Consider the following 14,833-nt stretch of genomic DNA (forward strand, 5'->3'; position numbering starts at 1 on the left):
TGCATAGGTGATGTTCAGCCCCCTCCCATTGCTCCGCTGGTAGTGCATTCTTGTGATGGTGAGGCTCACAGCTCCTTACCACCGGCAACTACTACTGGTGACATTGTTGTGGTTGGTAATTTGGTGAAGGTTCCCTTAATTAATGTGGCTGACCAGTGTGGGGTCAGGACTCGTAACCAAAAGCAGCGTAGTCGCAGTGGAAGAAATTTCCCTCCACCTGCAAATCGATGATAATCTATAGCTGGAATATCAGGGGAATGAACAATCCCCTGAAGCAGCATGAGGTTGTTAGCCTCATGAAGAAGAAGAAGATGGATGTTTGTGGGTTACTTGAATCCAAAATGCTCCCGGCCAGGGTTGCTTCCATGCACAAACTTAGGCTGAAGCATTGGCCGTATATTTCCAATGCAGATATGGCTCACACGGCTAGAATTGTTGTCTTTTGGAATCCGGATACAGTGCATGTTGATTTGCTAGCCTCCTCTGCGCAAGCTCTTCATCTTTCCATCACTTGCTTAATTTCCCAGTTTCAATTTAAGGCAACCTTTGTATATGGCTTTAACACTATCACTGCAAGGCGTCCTCTTTGGGAGGAGTTAAGGAGATGGAATTCCAATCACCCCTGGCTGGTTCTTGGAGATTTTAACTCCTTGCTTTCCTCTTCAGACAAGCACAATGGAGAGGCCGTCTCCCCTTATAAAGTTTCTGATTTTAGCGATTGTTGCTTTGATATTGGTCTTCGGGATGCTAACTATACTGGCTGCCATTACTCTTGGTCAAACGGTATTGTTTGGAGTAAGCTGGACAGGGTTCTAATTAATCCCTCATGGTCATCTCTGCAACGCTCTACTCATGTGCACTTCGAGCCTCCGGGTGCATTTTCTGATCACTCCCCTGCAGCAGTTAGGTTGGATCCATATGTTCAGGGTAAGCGGAACTTTAAATTCCTTAACATGTGGGCTTCACATGATAGTTTTTCTGAGGTGGTCTCTTCCCACTGGCTCTCTCCAGTATATGGCACTCCTATGTTCATTTTGTGCCGCAGGCTTAAGCTTCTGAAAGTGCATTTAAAGGAGCTGAATCATCTTCACTATAGTCACATCTCAGAGCGGGTATTGCGGCTGGAATCTGAGTTGGAACATCATCAATTTGAATTGCAGCAAGACATGGACAACCAAACCTTACTGGCTTAAGACAGGACTCTTCGCTCCAAGCTACTTACTATAAAGTTTGCGGAAAAACAGTTTTTTAGTCAAAAGATAAAATGCAACTTCCTAAAGCACAGTGACAAAGGATCCAAATTCTTCCATGCTCTTCTAGGCCAGAATCACCGAAGAAACTTTATTCCAGCCATTATGTGCAGCCATGGAAGTCTTAGCACATCATTACATGAAGTTGGTAATGAATTTGTGAGTTTTTACCAGCGGTTGCTTGGCTCATCCAGGACCACTCTTCCGCTTGACAGTGCAGTCATCCACAGTGGTCCATGTCTTCCATCCAGTTCTCATGGCCTTCTCCTTGCTCCGGTTTCTCAAGAGGATATTAGGAAGGCAGTGTTCAGCATTGGTAATGACAAAGCCCCCGGTCCCGATGGCTACTCCTCCTTTTTCTTTAAACAAGCTTGGGATATTATAGGAGGGGATGTATGTGCGGCTGTTAAGGATTTTTTCCATTCTGGCAGGCTCCTAAAGCAGGTAAATCATTCAATTATTGTTCTGGTTCCTAAATCAGCAAATGGTTCTTCTCCATCAGACTACCGGCCAATTTCATGTTGTAATGTTATCTACAAAGTAATTTCCAAGCTCCTAGCAGATCGCCTAGCTCATGTCCTAATGGACATCGTCAGCCCCATGCAAAATGCATTTCTAGGTGGCAGATACATGAGTGATAACATCAACCTTGTCCAGGAGCTTCTTCGGCAGTATGGTAGGAAGCGCTCCTCCCCCCGTTGTTTGTTGAAAGTTGATTTCAAGAAAGCATTTGACTCTGTTCAGTGGGACTTCTTGGCCAACCTCCTTCGGCAGCTTGGGTTCCCAGCTCATTTTGTTTTGCTTGTTATGGAATGTGTATCCACTGCATCATATTCTGTTGCAGTCAATGGGGATATTCACGGTTTTTTCTTAGGGAAGAGTGGAGTCAGACAAGGAGACCCTTTGTCTCCGTATCTTTTTATCTGTTGTATGGAATATTTTTCCAGGCTTCTCAAGCTTTCCTCTCAGCATGAAAACTTTCGGTTCCATCCAAAGTGTGAGGTGCAAGGTATCACCCACCTTGCATTTGCAGATGATGTCCTACTTCTTTCCCGTGGAGACTCCTCTTCAGTCCATTGTCTTCTTCAACAAATCACTCTTTTTGGAAAGACCTCTGGCTTGTACATCAATCCGCAAAAATCATCCATTTTCTTTGGGGGAGCTGGCACTACTCAACAGCAATCCATTCTCACTGAATCTGGTTTCAGAGAAGGGAGCTTTCCTTTCACATACCTTGGGGTACCTCTAAGTCCCCATCGTCTGCTTGCCAGTCAATTCTCACCACTCTTGCAGGATTTGAAATCTTCAGTTCAAGGATGGATTGGCAAGCATCTTACATATGCTGGGCGTCTGGAGCTCACCCGGTCTGTTCTATTTGGGAAAGTCCAATTCTGGCTCAACATCTTCCCCCTCCCCGATGTTGTGATGAGGAATATTATTAGCATTTGCAGGAATTTTCTCTGGACCGGGGACATCCATAGAAGCACCTCAGCTTTGGTTGCCTGGAAGTCAATCTGTCTGCCTAAATCAGAGGGTGGTCTTGGTTTGTTTGATCTTCGGGCTCGTAATAGAAGTTTTCTTGGCAAACAATTATGGAATATCCATCTTAAATCGGATTCAGTTTGGATTCGTTGGATTCACCATTTTTATTTGAGCTCTGGCACAATTTGGTCTATCAAAGCACATCACACTTCTTCTCCATTGTGGAAAGCTATTATTTCTGTTAGAGACCTCCTCTTGCAGCACTGTGGGGACTCTGAGTCAAGCATTACTTTGCTGAATAGTTGGTCTGCTGGCGTGGGTCCTTTCCTATCCCATGCTTATGAATTCTTCAGACCTATTGGTCAAGCAGTCTCATGGGGCCGAGTGGTTTGGGAACAGTGGTCTCTGCCTAAACACAGTTTCATCCTCTGGATGGCTGTTCTGGGAAAGCTTAGGACTCGTGACAGGTTGAGGTTTGTCCCGCCTGATCCTAATTGTATGTTCTGTAGGAGAGCGGAAGAGTCCCATGGTCATTTGTTTTTTGCCTGCGAATGGACATGTCGTCTGTGGGCACTGATAAAATCTTGGTTGCGGATTGAGAGGGTCATGCAGACTCTGGCCAGTGCTATTCGTGGGTTGCGTTTTCAGAGGAATAGCCTTGTGGCTCGGATGAAAAGAGCTGCCCTGAGTATCACAACATATCTTATTTGGGAGGAAAGAAACAAGCGTGTCTTTGACGGACGGTCTAGGGAGATCTCGGCGGTGTTCAGGAGGTTTCAAATCCTCTTCTACACTGTCTTTCATTTCCACGAAAAGGATCATTTTCTTCTGAACATGGGTTGATTGTCCGGTCATGAGTGTTAGCTTCTTCATAATTCACGTGAGTCTCGTGTGTGCATGGTTCATGCAAATAAATTCTTCATGGCTATTCTCAGCTGTTGGGCCCCCCGGTTTTTGTTTATAGCTAAAGTCTCGTTTCACTCTTTGCTGCTACGTGTATGCATGTCTCATGCACTTGGCCTCCTTCTTTTGTCCATTGCCTCGTCACTGCATGCTGCTGGGGCTGGAATTATAAAGCCACGGTCCTCCCTCTGTTTGTTGATTCGTGATTGCATGGCCCATGCATATGGCCTCTTGTGAAGCTCTTTGATGATGGGGCCATTTCCGTTTGTCTCATGCTGGAGCTGCAGTGAGCTGGGGGCTCTTTTTCTAGCCTGCATGGTCTCATTCAAGTTTGGCGGGCGGGAGCTTCGGTTGGCTGTTCTCCATTCTTTGAATGTGATGATGGAAGGGCCCTGCATGCCCTTACAGGTGGCCTTATTTGCTTGGTGCTTTCAGCTGCTGGCAGCCTTTGTTGACTCCGTTCCTGTGCTTTCTTTCCTTCTCATGGTTGAGCATTTCCCGCTTGTCTCCATCATGGGAGAGCTCTTCTCCAATTCGCGTGCAGGAGGTTCTTAAGTTATGGAAAAGGCTCTTGGGTGATTAATTTCCTGTCGGGATGTCTCCGCATGGTGTTGAGGAGCTGTCCTCCTCTCTTGGCTTTTCGGCAGCGCTCATTGCTTGATGGAAGTGCTGTTTGGCTTCGCTTCTCCTTGTGCTGGCTTGGCTGGCAGCTTGGCTGGGCTGGCTTTTGGTTTAAGCTTAGGCTCTGGTTTTCATGCTATATTCCGGCGTTCGTTGGATCAAGGGAGCTTCTCCCCCCTTTCTGGTTTTCAGCTTGTATTTCGCTGGCTTTTCGTTTCTGTTTCTTATGAGGATCTTATTCCTTATTTGAGCTTCTGTATTTATTTTGTTCTCTGCTGGTTTCCAGCTTGTATTGCAAGCTTGTCTTGCTCTTTTTGATTTAATATACTTCTTACATTTGATCAAAAAAAAGAAAGAGTAGTAGAGCTCTCAGTAGTCGTGCAGCCTTGAGAGAGAAACAAGAGAGAGAAGCTCTCCTTCCCCCACGGGAACTGTTTCCTTTTGTCCATGGCGCCAGCTGAAATTTGAAATTTCGGTTACTGTAGCTTCCCCCCTCCCCTCCATCCTTATCTTCTTCTGCTTCCCACTTTCTTCATGGCCAAAACCAAGAAACACTCACGCCGACCCCCTGTTCCAAAGCAACCCGATGACTATGTTCTTGCTCTACCAGCCCCACCCCCTCCTCCTCCTCCTTCCCCACCCTCTCCCCTCCCCTCCCCTTTGCTCCCTACCCCACCTTCTGCAGCTGTGGCCGGTGGGTCCAGCCTAGACAAATTTTTGATTTTTGCTGAGGAAGTGGTTGTTCCTCACCAGATTGTCTCCTCTCCGTCTACCCCTGATCATGTCCTTGTAGAGGACTGCTCTGATGACGATGATTATGATGCAGATGAAGTGGATTACTCTGCATCTGGTGGAAGTTCCAAGTTCTTTTGCTCCCCTGTTCCACCTTCTACAGGCACTATTTTACCCGACACTCCTCCCAGTGTTCTGAGGGCTTCTCCTTTGTGTAGTTCTGGACAACCAGCCATACCAGTGGCAACCTCAACGGTGACGGGACCCTCTCCTGTGCCTGCTCCCCAGCACCACACCTCAGGTCCTGCCGTGGGGAATCACAACTTACCTCCTGTCATCTCCCCACCTGCAGAGGTTTCTCCCTCAGGTACTTCTCATTCTCCTGCTCCTATTGGGCAATGGCGTGATCTTTTTGCTTCCAACCGCAGCACAATCACAGGACCTAAATTGCCATTTCTCCCATCTTCTTCCTGTGATGATTTACCCTGTGATTTGTCTCCTGATGATTTTGACATTACCTATGATATATGGCAACTCTGTATTGTGGGCTATGTTGCTGGCAAATCGCCTGGTTTTAAGGCTTTGAGTAATATTATCTCCAGTTCTTGGAAGTGTGAAGCCTCTTTGTCTATTCATGAATCTGGATGGTTAGTTTATAAATTCAAAACTGTGGATGATAAACTGGCTGTTCTTGCTAATGGCCCTTACTTGATCTATGGTCGGCCCCTGATTATTAAAGCTATGCCAGAGTATTTTGATTTTGGGGCGGATGAGATGTCTTGTGTTCCTGTCTGGGTTAAATTCCCAGGTTTGCCATTCAAATGCTGGTCTCGTAGATGCCTTTCTAGGATTGCTAACAAACTAGGCACGCCTATACAAAGTGACCAGCTCACTTGTAACATGGCGAGAGTCTCCTATGCTAGAGTTCTTGTAGAATTGAACCTGCTTGCTGATCTTAAATCTTCTATTGTCATTAACTTACCAAATGGTTCCACTCTGACTCAACCGGTGATCTATGAGACACTTCCTCGATTCTGCAAGTTGTGTAAGGTCCTTGGGCACAATACGGGAACTTGCACTTCCACTTCCACTTCCTCTCCTACCCCGGTGGTGGCAAAACCATTGGGAAAACAAAGGCATCCCTCTTCAGTTACAACTAAGGGCCGTAGTGTGTTTGATCGTCTAGGGCCTGTTGCAGAGCCTAGACTGGGGAAAGCTAATGGCCAGCTTGGGGAGTTTTCGCATAGTTATGATCCCATGACCACTGAAGTTGCAGTGGCCTCTGATGAATGGGAAATTGTCAAAAGCAAGAAAGCAAGGAAATCTTCTAGCATACCTGCTAGTGCCACACATGCAGCTGATCAGGTTGCAACCACACTCCCTAGAGGTACAACACCAGCCATCTCATCTTCAGGTGGTATCTGTACCCCTGTTTGCAACCTTCCTCTCCTTAATAAGGGGAAAGAACCAGTTGGAGCAGTCCCATGCAGGAAGGAGTCTACTGTAGTTCCTGTTGGTATAACCACTACAAGTGGTCGGCGAAGGAGTTCATCTAGGGCATCTGGGAGTGGTAGGGTACCCCCTCCACCCCCTCCCATGTAATGTTATTATTCAGCTGGAATGTCAGAGGGCTTAACAGTCCTCTGAAGCAGCATGAGCTGGTTCGTCTCATGCAAAAACATAGGTTTGATGTGTGTGGTCTTCTGGAGACAAAGCTGGTTTCTTCCAAACTTCAGTTTATGCACAGGTTTCGACTGAAGCGCTGGAAGCTTGTTTCAAATGTGGAAGTTGCTGGCACTGCTAGAGTGATTGTGTTATGGAATCCTTCTACTGTCCATGTTGATGTACTTGATTCTTCTTCCCAGTTTATTCATGTTTCCATCCGCTGTTTATCTTCTCATCTTACTTTTGCTGCTTCATTTGTTTATGGTTATAATACCATTTCTGGCCGTAGATCTCTGTGGGATGGCCTCAAATCCTGGGCTTCAACTGGTCCATGGCTTGTATTGGGAGATTTCAATTCCACTCTTTCTCAGGATGACAAATATAATGGTGAACCGGTCTCTTCCTATGAAGTCTCTGATTTCAGAGCATGCTGCTCCGAACTTGAGCTTTCTGACCTAAACTACACTGGCTGTCATTATACTTGGTCCAATGGGACTGTTTGGAGCAAAATCGATCGTGTTCTTGCCAATCCTTCATGGAATAATATTCAGCTCACCTCTCATGTGCATTTCCATCCTGCAGGAGCTTTCTCTGATCACTCCGGTGCCCATGTCCGCATTGGTGGCAGGCCCCCCTCAGGTCGTCGGTCCTTTAAGTTTTTCAATATGTGGATTGAACACTCGGAGTATGCAGGCCTCATTTCTGATGGATGGCAAATTCCAGTCGAAGGCTCTCCCATGTTTATTTTGTGTCGGAAACTCAAATCTTTAAAGCAACCTCTCAAGAGTCTGAACAAGTTGCATTTCAGCCATATCTCAGAGAGAGTTACTCGAATGGAGGCTGACTTGGAGCACCACCAGCATCTTTTGCATGATTCCAGAGATGATATACCTCTCCTGAACTGGGTTAATGCACTTAAGCTTACTCTCATTAATCTTAAATCTGCTGAGCAGGCGTTCTTCTCTCAGAAGCTGAAGTGCACTTTTCTCAAAGACAGTGATAGAGGTACACGTTTCTTTCATGCTTTGATGAGCCACAGACATAGGAAAAGCTTCATTCCTGCTCTTCAGTGTAGCACCGGGGATCTAACTACTAATCTAGATGATGTTGGTGCTGAATTTGTTCGATTTTACCAGAGTCTTCTTGGCACCTCCTCGGCTATATCTCCTATTGATGAGGACGTGGTGCATAGTGGCCCTTGTCTGGATACTACTCACTCTGATTTTCTTCTAGCTCCTGTCACCAATGAAACCATCAAGGAAGCTCTCTTCAGTGTTGGCAACAATAAAGCTCCTGGGCCTGATGGTTTCTCTTCTCTTTTTTTCAAACAGTCTTGGGATATTGTGGGAGCTGATTTCTGTGCAGCAGTCAAGGATTTCTTTTCCTCTGGTCGGATGCTCAAGCAGATCAACCATTCTATTCTTGCTCTGGTTCCAAAATCTGCTCATGTTAATTCTGCAAATGACTTTCGGCCCATTTCATGTTGCAATGTGGTTTACAAGGTCATCTCCAAAATCCTTGCAGGCAGGCTAGGAAGTGCCCTCCAGAGCATCATTAATCCAGCTCAAAACGCTTTCCTTGGTGGGAGGAGCATGACTGATAACATAAATCTCACTCAGGAATTAATTCGGCATTATGGTAGAAAGAGGACCTCCCCTCGTTGCCTCCTCAAAGTTGATTTCAAGAAAGCATTTGACTCGGTGCAATGGCCTTTTCTCAGATCTCTCCTCCACTTGTTAGGCTTCCCCCAGAGATTTGTTAATTTAGTGATGCTCTGTGTGGAAACCTCCTCCTACTCCGTTGCTGTTAATGGCAATCTCTATGGTTTTTTCCCTGGAAAATGTGGAGTTCGGCAAGGTGACCCCCTCTCTCCCTACCTTTTCCTAATATGTATGGAATACTTCTCCCGTATGCTGGGAATGGCCAGTCAACAACATGCTTTTCATTTTCAACCCAAGTGTGCGCCTCATCATATCTGTCATCTTGCATTTGCTGATGACGTCCTCTTATTATGCCACGGGGATGTTTCCTCTGTTCAAATCTTGGTTGAGCAGCTTCATGCCTTCGGTCGAGCTTCAGGTCTTCATATTAATGCAGCAAAATCCTTTATATATTTCGGTGGTGTTGGTGACAGCTTGAAACACACTATCCTCCAAGCCTCTGGTTTTTCGGAAGGTAGCTTCCCTTTCAAATACCTTGGGGTCCCTCTCAGCCCTCACCGACTTCTGGCTAGCCAGTTCTACCCCCTCCTGCATCAACTTGAAACTGCTATTCAAAGCTGGATGGGCAAAAACTTGTCCTATGCTAGGCGGCTGGAACTCATTGGCTCTGTTCTTTTTGGAATGGTTCACTTTTGGCTAAATGTTTTTCCCATGCCAGAGAGTGTTATCAATCGCATTACATGTCTTTGCAGGACTTTCCTTTGGACTGGAACTACAGTCAGGACTATGTCTGCTTTGGTAGCTTGGAAGAGCGTCTGCCTCCCAAAAGCTGAAGGAGGTCTTGGTCTATATGACATTAAAGCACGCAACAATTGCTTTCTTGTGAAGCAACTCTGGAATATTCATCTGAAAGCTGACTCTATTTGGATTCGTTGGGTGCATCATTTCTATTTGCAAAATATGAACATCTGGACAGTCCCCCTGCAACAAACCTCTTCTCCCCTCTGGAAATCTTTCATTAAACTGCGTGACCGTCTTCTTGATGACTGTGGGGGGCAGCCAGCAGTTATCTCCTTGCTACAAAGTTGGAATACTGCACAGCTTTTTTCTGCTAATGCTTATGAATACTTGAGACCAAAAGGAACCCCGGTCCCTTGGGCACATGTGGTATGGGAGTCTTGGTGTCTTCCACGTCATAGTTTTATTCTGTGGCTTACCTTGCTCAAGCGGCTGCGAACAAAAGACAGGCTGCGTTTTATTGACATTGATGTTAGTTGTGTATTTTGCCAGGATCATGAAGAGAGCCATGCCCACCTATTTTTTGCCTGCAACTGGACCTCCACATTGTGGATGAAAGTCAAATCCTGGCTTAGACTAAACCGCGGCATGACAACCATCAATAGTGCAGTTCGGGGCCTTCATCTCAAGGGGAAAGCTGCTGTCACTAGAATGAAAAGAGTTTCCCTAAGCATTGTTGTCTACTTGATATGGGAAGAAAGGAACCGAAGGGTTTTTGAAAATTCCTGCTCCCCTGTGGAGCCTCTATTTCGACGGTTTCAGGTGCTATTCTACATGATTTTACGCTTTCATCAGCGTGATCTTCCCATTCCTATTTGACGGGTTGCTGATTGTCATGGTGATGCTATATTTTGTTTTGCATTAAGATGGCCTGCTTTGGTTTTCTTTGATGCTGCTCCTATTGAGTTCTTGTTGTTTTGACGTGCATGGTTGCACTGGCTTTCACTGCCTGATTGGCTGCATTTCCACGTCCCTTCATGGAAGGGATTATGATTTACTGTTGCTTTCTTTGACTGGTTTTCTACTCTGTGTCATTGCTTGTTTTGGCTGCTTCTCCACGTCTCGTTTCTGCATGGTTGAGAGGTTGCCACCTGTTCTTGGTTGCCGCTGGTGTGTTCTAGCTGGATCATGGCTGGCTGCCTTTATCTTTGCAAGGCTGGTTTCATACGTCTCTGTATGCATGGGCATGTTTTTGCATGCATGGATGGTGATTGTCTCTTTATGGATGATAATACTTTAATCGTCCCTGGATTTCCTCCATGGCGTTTCTATTCTGCTCTTCGGCTTACCTGTTTTTTGCTTCAGCTTCTCCTGCTCAGAGGCCACTTCATCCTTGTCAGCTTCTGCTCGTTTTGCTTTGTGTTAGGTTGGGAACCCTATATGCTTTGGTTCCTCTCTTAACCATTGTTGGTTTTCTCACTGTTATTATTTTTCAGTAGGTTTGCCCTTTTGTTTTCTTAGGGAGCCTGTTCCCTTTGTTCGTTTTTGTATATCCCTTGTATTGCTGGTCTCCAGCTTGTACTGCAAGCCTGTCTTGCTCCTTTTTGATCTATACAATACTTACATTTGATCAAAAAAAAAAAGAAAGAGCAGTAGAGGGAGAAGTAAGAGAGAGAAGCTCTCGGTTGCAGGAAGTGGAAATTTGATCTGTTCCCGTTCCTCCATTTTCTCGGGCAACGTCTTCATCTCTTGCTTTCTGCACTTTTATTGGCTCTTCTTCTGGTCCCTTTGTGTCGTTTCTTCATGGCAAAATCTAAGAAAAAGTCATCTGTGTTGCGTTCTGCCCAACAAGACTATGACTACTGTTCATCGCGACCCTCGTCGTCGAATGCACCATGGGCCGTGAGCCGGAGTGTTTCTCCTACTATCCAGCGCCCCTGCAGCCCCTCTCGTACCTCGCCTCCACCCTCTAATCCTCCACGAGCAACAGTAGCTCTTGCTGATGTTGTTAATTCACAACGCCTTTCTAGGGTTCGAACAAAAAATCGAATTAGGGGAATACGCCACGCACCCTCTGCTGCTTCTCCATTGTCTTCTCCTTGCCGCTGTAGGCCCCACGCTTCTTCCCCTGGCTCAACCCAAACCCGTTGTGGTCCCCTTGGTGAGCCTGGGTCTCCTAACCCACGGCCTGGTGTTGGCAACCCCAACTTTGAGGCGACGACTGGTGCCGCTGCTTCACCACCTTCACATATGCCTGGTCAAGCTCCAACAGTCAGCCATCGGTCTTCCTCCCCGGTCTGCCCCATAGGTACACCCACTGTTCCTCAGTCCACTCCTCTTGTCCATTTCTCTAACTACACGACTACATCATCTTGCACTTTTCTGGACACGGATATGGGTATGTACAAAGACCGGTGGAGGTTCAGTCTTATTGGGTACATTGCTGGCAAGTTTCCAGGTTACACTTCACTCTCTCATTTTATCAATTCTTCCTGGAAACGCAATGTTAAATTCTCCATGCATGATTCTGGTTGGTTAATCTTCAACTTTGATTCTGAAGTGGACATGTTAGAAGTGCTTAATGGAGGGCCTTACTCTGTTCATGGCCGGCTTTTGATTTTGAAAATTATGCCTGAGTTTTTTGACTTTGATACCTCTGATATGCTTCGGATGCCAGTATGGATTAGATTTCCTAATCTTCCTCTTCAGTGCTGGTCCCCGATTTGCCTCTCTAAACTAGCAAGTGTGATAGGGAAACCGCTTCACTTGGATACCCTAACATCCTCTATGACTCGGTTATCATACGCCAGAGTACTAGTTGAGATTGATTTGTTAGCTGATTTGCCTGCAATGATCAACTTTTCCCTGCCCAATGGTGTAACCATGACCCAGAATGTGTTATATGAATCGTTACCACGATTCTGTAAACAGTGCAGGTCTTTGGGGCACAGCACCTCTTCTTGTGCCACCAATTCAAGCCACAAACGCAAAAAGCGGGGTTAGCCAACTCCTACTCCTTCTGGATGCTCTAATCCTTCAGCAGAGACTGAAGCTGTTGAGAAACAACCTCTTCGGGAGGAACCTCAAGGTGAGCCGGAGTTTGACCCAATGTTTGCTGAGGCTGCTGAGGCTGGGGAGGAGCAAACAGATATCTCTGATTGCAAGCGGGCTAAATTGGCTACACCTTCTCTAAGTGATCATCCTCCTGGCTCTCCTCTGGTTGTGACTGTGGAAGACAATACCACTGCTGAACTACTGCCCAGGAGGCAATATTTGACAAGGAGTAAAGCTGCTGCCACTTCTGGCCGATCAGGGAAGGCCCCATGGAAGAGTCGTTCTTCCAATAATTCCTCTTCGGCTGCGACTCTGGGCAACATAGCCTCTGCTTCCTCATCCTCTTTATGATGTCTCCCTGGTTTTGACCAAGGACTCTGTTCCTTGTGCCTGTTTGGGTCTCTGCTTGCTTTAATTTTGATGGCTTTGTCTTTCTGTTGCTGACTTTGTTAGCTTGGCTCTTGTGTGTTGCAGTTTTTCTGCCAGTAGCTATTATGTTTCTTCCATTTAGTTGGTCTGATGGCCTTTGGGTCTGCTGTTGGGGTTCCCTCGCTGTTCCCCTGTTTACTTGTAGTTTGGTTGCTTGGTTTTCTCCTTGCTGGATTGCTGTTCTTTCTACCGGCTTGCTTGCTGTTGATGTGGCCTGCTAGTTGGTTTGCTTTGCTGGCTGCTGGCTGCTGGTGATGGCTGGCTATCAGCTACTGTTTTGGCCTGCAGGTTTTTTGTGGTGTGGAGGTGCCTGTGTGTTGAGTTGCTGGTTGCTTCGTCTGTGTGAAGCTGGCTGGCACTTTGACTGGGAGGCTCTCTGATCCTGGGTTGGAAGGAGTTATTTGGTTCCTTGGTTATGCAAGGTTTTGTGCTGTGCGGTGATCGTGCATGGTCCTGTAAGGGAGAGCAGCTGTCTACTGTAGCATGCACGGCTGGCTCTCTTTATGCATGGCTGAGCTACGCCTGCATGGATGCTTTATTGTTCACGATGATCTGTTGTCCCTTGGCTTGTTCCTGCTTGGCTTGAAGAGCCGTTGGGCCTTGTGCTGGCTTCGTTGGCTGGTTGATATTTTTGGTTTTGGCCTGTCTTTTATTTGGCTGTTCTTCAGACACTTGTCTCTTGTCTGGGCAGGCACTGCGTTCCTGCTGTGTGGTCCCCCCATTTTTCTTTAGCTGGCTGATGCTGCTTTGAAATTGGGGGGCTGTCGGCTGGTGGGTCGTCTCAGCTGCTGCTGTTGGAAAGCATGTCGTCTGCTGGGTTGTAAGCAGTCTTGCTATCGGTTTTTTTTTTTTTGGGTCTCCTAGATGTATGTTTGTTCAAGGGAGCTTGTTCCCTTTGATTCTAAATTGATCCAGGGAGTCTGTTCCTTTATTTGTACAAGGGAGTCTGTTCCCTTTATCTTATGTTCAGCAAGCTTGTCTTGCTTATGTTTTGGTCAAAGGACTTTGTTTCCTTTTTCCTTGTATTGCTGGATTCCAGCGCCTTTTTTATCTATAATATTCTTACATTTGATAAAAAAAAAAAAAATGGCTGCTGCTTCTAAAAATGGCTGCTGCTGCGCCTTTTTCCTTTCTGTCCGTTTCTAAAATGGCCAAAAACAAAAGGAAACAAGCAGCCATAGTCCGGCGCCCACATGTCCCAGCCCCACCATCCACTACCGACCTTGGAATCCAGCCAGCTCTTGATAGGCTGGACGTCTCCCCTCTCCCCGTCAACTCATCCAGCGTTGATGGCACAAATGGACCAATATCTGCTGTCCAGCGCCCACATTCACCCAGCGCTGCTGGCGCAAATGCACCCCTTATTGGGTCCCTTGAAGCTAACCATTATAACAATGAAGAGCTTGACGCAGAACTTGAAGCTGAGGCCGTTTCTTGCCCCCCTTGTCCAACCCCTCCCCCCTCGCCTCCATCTTCACCCCATGAGGTGGGTCTTCCCCAACATGCTTCAGCAACGGCTGCTGCTTCTAGCTCCAAACATTTGGATGTGGTTCTGGTTGAAGATTGCTCTGACGATGAGATCCTTGATGAGGATCAGCTGGATTTCAACTTCTCGGATGAAGAGTGTGAAGACTCCCCTCAAGCTCCTTCTATGCTCCCTGCTCCCCATTTGTCTCCCCCTCCTCCATTGCTCCCTGCCGAGCAACCCCCCCTGCTGCCAAAGAAAGTGATGTCTTCAGCCCCCATTTCTGGCAGTAAAGAGTTTGCTCCCCCCTCCGTTGCAGGTAAACCTATCCCTGCTCCCAGCATCAACAAATGGCGAGACCTTTTCAGTTCAAATAAATCTACTAACCCCTGCACCAAACTTCAAAATTTCTCACTTAATCACCTTTCCAAAACCTGTGCTATATCCCCAGAGGATATCCAGCCGCGATTTGACATTTGGAATCTTTGTGCTGTGGGTTATGTTTCTGGGAAAAATCCTGGCTTCAAAGCGCTTCAAAGAATTATCGCCACTAACTGGAAGTGTGAGGCCACGCTCACTATCCATGAGATTGGCTGGTTGATTTACCATTTCAAATCAGAGGAGGACAAACTTGCAGTCCTTCGTGGAGGACCTTATTTAGTCTATGGCCGGCCACTTGTTCTTAGGCAAATGACAAGATTTTTTGATTTTTCCAGTGCAGAGATGTCACGGGTGCCAGTCTGGGTGAAATTTCCAAGTCTTCCATTGTGTTGTTGGTCCCCAGTTTGTCTATCAAAAATAGCTAGTGTTATTAGAAAACCCATCCAATGTGA

This window comes from Populus trichocarpa, chromosome 14 (assembly GCF_000002775.5).
Source record: "Populus trichocarpa isolate Nisqually-1 chromosome 14, P.trichocarpa_v4.1, whole genome shotgun sequence".
Lineage (NCBI taxonomy): Eukaryota > Viridiplantae > Streptophyta > Magnoliopsida > Malpighiales > Salicaceae > Populus > Populus trichocarpa.